Source organism: Diadema antillarum, unplaced genomic scaffold (assembly GCF_040938485.1).
Source record: "Diadema antillarum isolate AM-2024a unplaced genomic scaffold, OU_Dant_1.0 seq00000715_RagTag, whole genome shotgun sequence".
NCBI classification, from domain to species: Eukaryota; Metazoa; Echinodermata; class Echinoidea; order Diadematoida; family Diadematidae; genus Diadema; species Diadema antillarum.
In genome coordinates, this window is record NW_027271619.1 from 870,565 (window position 1) to 875,424 (window position 4,860).

Sequence of the window (4,860 nt, forward strand, 5' to 3'; positions counted from 1 at the left end):
CCCTGGCTCTCTCTACAGGACTACTGATATTCGACTGTGCATGCAATGCAGTTTACTCGCACGCTTGCGTACCGCGTGCGTACAGTACAGTGTACCCAGAGCGGGTTGATAGATATCTATCAACCCGCTCTGAGTGTACCGTGTGTGCGGATGGGGCGCACGTTGTGTATTATACGTAGTGTATAGTACCGGTAATTTTGCTTCTTTTCTTCTGTTTGTGTGTGTGTGTGTGTGTGTGTGTGTGTGTGTGTGTTATTCTTCTTTTTTTTTTTATAACGGATTAAGATTACCTCAAAATTATTTTTCTCCTCACCACTTATAAGCTCTTTGGATTACCTCGACTACAATGTCACACTGATATTTTTTTTTCTTTCTTCAAGACATTCTCTATGATAAATAGTTTCCCATCAATAGACCTATATTGTTATGTATTCATCTAAACATTCATGAATTAATAGCATTGTTCTTTAGGCCCACAGCAAGAGATTTGTACAATCATCGCCACTTTCAACAATGATTTAAAAAGATGACCAAAGTTATAATTAAAAATTTAACTCTTGAAGCTAATTTACTACTAGGTCTATACTGCGCAAAATTTAACAGTTTTACTTACTTACTTACTTTTCCGGAACGATGGTGTAGGACAGAGCCTGTTCATCAATCAGGTAGAGTTATCTCTTGATGCTCTCTTTCCAATCAAGCAATTGTCCAGCGCTGTTACCCTTCTAATACAATTAACAGCTCAACTTCTATTGCGTATTTGTGTTATTACCAAAAATGGCCTATGGCAGGAGTTGACAGCTACTGGAGACCAAGAGCATGTATTATGTACCAATACACATACATGTAATGACTATAATCAGTCATAATCAAACACAACACCTTTCCAGTGCTTGTCTAGCCTATTCTTAAAGGCATTTATGGAACAAGCAGAGACCACTTCTTCTGGGAGAGAGTTCCACATACCAACAACTCTGTTAGCGAAGAAATACTTTCTGACATCTAACCTTGCAAACCGTTTTCCCAGTTTCATGGAATGACCACGTGTTCGTCCATTACTATTATGAGAGAACATGTCAAACTTTGTGTGATAGTGTCCATGTAGATACTTGTACACATCAATCATGTCCCCTCTTTTTCGCCTGTAACTGAGAGATGGCAGTGAAAGGTGGCGTAGACGTTCAGAGTAGGACAAATGCCTAATCCCCGGAATCATTTTAGTCGCCCTTCTCTGAACACTTTCAAGTCTTCTTTGTTCACCTAGCTTGAAAGGTGACCACACAGCTTGACCATATTCCAAGATGGGTCTCACAATGCCTTTAAACAAGAGCCTAACAGTATCCTCATCCAAATACACAAAGGATCTCCTAATAATTCCTAACAGCTTATTTGACTTTGCAACAGCTTGGGAAATATGGTCCTTGAATGTCAATTGTGAGTCCACTAAAACACCCAAATCCTTCTCAGCTTTTGTTTGAGCCAAGACAATTGTGTCAGACCCTTTCTTCATGACATATTGGGAGTCTGAACATGACCGACCAATTTTCATTACAACACATTTGTCAGGGTGGAAACGAAGCTGCCATCTATCTGCCCATGACTCAAGTGCCTCTAAGTCCTCTTGCAGCTGCTCAGTAGCTCCTGGCTTATCTGAGCGCACATACAACTTTGTGTCATCTGCAAAGAGTTTTGAGCTAGACCGAACACATGTTGGGAGGTCATTATGTACACTACAAACAGAATCGGGCCAAGTACACTCCCTTGTGGTACTAGTTTTAGTTTTAGGTCCTGAAGGAACTAGTGCAATCATTCTGCAAATCAGGAAACAGTATTCGAGGTTGTATCAACAATAAGCTACCAGAGAGGTAACTTTAGGGCAGAGGCCTACCAACTTACCAGCTTACAAGAAACTAAACCTGGCTCATAAGCAGAAACAACAAAAGCAAACTTCTCGCCCAATTCACTACTCTTGGAGATTCAGTTAGATTCTATTGTCCTCATTTTAATTTTGTTAATTCCTGAAACTATTATAACTGAAATTTCAGCACTGATTAATGTATTGTAGGACCTACACAATTTCAGTTGAGACGTGATTTCAGGTTTCCAACGTTTTTATTTTTTCGAGATAATGAGAAACCTGTTATGAAATATGAAAGAACATATAATTCTAAAAGGAATTTAAAGTTTATTTTTGATGAAAATTGTTTTTTTAATAGCTGAGATATTGCCCCAAAAGCGATCCTAATAAAAGATGCGATCCATCTTTCATTAGGATCGCATTGTTTTACTTTGTTTTTGAATATCTCTGCCATTTCATGACGGACTTTCATCAAATAAAGTTTGAATTCCTCTAAGAATTTATTATTGTATACTAGTATGCTCTTTAACATTTCGCTGTGCTTTCTAAACTGTGATCTCGCAAAAAGGTAAAAGCTGAATCCCCGCCTCATCCAATACTATATAGTCCTATACCATTCCCTTAATTTGAGTACAGATCGGTGTCCCCCGGGATCGCCAGACTCGTCGAGGGCGACGGCCCTGGCGCTGTTGGAGTCCGTGCCATGCAGAGTCGATATCGATAACTGGCTCGCCTCGATATCGACTCTACAGACTCCATCAGCGCTAGGGCCGTTGACAAGAGGCTACGTGTCAGACCCACTCACTGATCGCTATACCCAAACAGGATAGAATCGCTGATCTCTATGCATGCAGTACACTGGCAAAAAAAAAAAAAAAAAAAAAAAAAAAATCGACGTTTAAGATCGCGATCTTCAAGATCTCGAAGTTTGCCAATGCGACCGCCCGTATCCTGCGAATCTTCCTGCGAATCTTCTTGCGGAACTTCTCGCCAAACTTCCCACTCAAACGAAAAGGGAGCAGAGTCTTCGCGATCTTTGGATTGAGAAGTTTTGGGTTACGCAGTGCGCGTGCGCAAGGAAGATAAAGCCCCGTCTGATTGTGAAGTAACAATGAGCACCTGTACAACACAATGTTATAGTCGTGCGCTTCTGAGGCACAGCCCGAAAACAGGTGGTGGGTGGTCACGTGATAAACTTCGCGAAGTTTCAGTTTCTATAGCTTTCACACTTGCAAAAGATCGAGAAGTTTGGCGGGAGTGGGAAGATTCGCAAGAAGTTTTGAGAGAAGTTTCGCGGGAAGTTTGCGGTCATACTGGCAATTCGAGATCTTAAAGATCGCGATCTTAAACTACTGGCATCCAAACTTCTCGATCTTTGGATGTTTGACTAGGACTGTGGTGTAACAATGAACACCTTTACATTACAACGGCCACGCGCTTCGGAGGCACCGTCCGCATACAGGTGACGTGGACTGATGGTCAAGTGATAAACTTCGCTTAAGTTTCAGTTTCTGGCGTTCGCATTGGCAAAAGATCGAGAATTGTCATTGGCAGGAGTGGGGAAAATGTTCCTAGTTTGACTTTGAGTGGGAAGTTTGGAGGGAAGTTTGCAGTCATACTGGCAAAATATCGAGATCTTAAAGATGGCGATCTTAATAATAACTTCTCGATGTTTTGCCAGTGTGATCGATCGCGGCTTATATCATTGAGGAATGAGCGCTCGCAACTGACACTTTGCGAAGTTTGACTTTTTTTTTTTTTTTTTTGCACGCACGCACTAGAGACACAAACTTAGAAGATCGAGAAGCTTGGCAGTGTACAAACGACCAAATATTGCGACTTTGCGATCTTTTGCCAGTGTGATCGTGCTATAGAGATCAGATTGTAGAATTCCCAAGTCAGAGATCATGCATGCAGCAAGTAGCGCTCAAAAATGACCAATATGGGTATAGTATGTCGCCCTCTTGTGGCGATTGTGCTAGAAAAAACTGACTGTCCCGTGGAACACCAACACCAACACCGTGTTCGCTCTCAGTAATAATGGTGCACCTTCTTCAATTTCATTTTTTTTCATTTATTTATTCATTTATTTCATTCTTTCTTTTTTCAACAAAACATAACACAAAATGAATCAGAAGATATAACATCAGCATGTATTCGACTTTACATGATAGATAATGGTTAACAAATAAAAAAATCATACATGCATACCGGCAAATACAAAGTTATGTTTGGAGAAAAAAAAAAGAATTGAGAAGTCCAATGAGAAGCATGCTTGTTAATTGTGAACCACTCCAAGAATTCTTGTAAACACATGTGTTTACAAAGACAGGCCTTACAATTTTATTCTAGGTCCTACAATTTTTATCATGGAAAGAAACGTCTATAGTCAATTGAAATATTGTCTTTTACCTACTCTGTACTATTTCCTTCATTGTCTCTTCGTTATCCCTTTATCAGCGCTATATAAATTTTCCATATCATTATCACCATCATCATTATCCCCTTAGTTGTGGTACTACTAGAAACTTCTCCAGTGGCCGTGCGACTATCACGACCTGGACCCGGGCCCCATTTCATAAAAGATGTTAGGATGACAACTCTTGCTGGAATGACAACTTCCCACAGCAAACAGCCAATCAGGAAGCTGTATTCTTGTTGTTACCATGACAATTGTCATTCCAGCAAAGAGTTGTCATCAAATCAACTCTTTATGAAATGGGGCCCCGATCTTTCTCACATATATATAGGGGAAGAGCAGCAAAACCGTGCAGCATCCCGCCAGCATTTTATGTGACGACATGGAGGCAAATCTCGACTGTTGATAGGAGGATGAATACGTTCTTGCTCCACTTGTCGAGGCTGAAGAAGTAGCAGATGAAACAGAAATGAAATATCAAGAAGAAGCCGAAGGGAAGAGAAAACCAAACCAGATATATACTCAAGAAAACCAAGAAATAGATGGAGACTGTAGAAAGTAGTAATATTAACAGAAGAGGGGG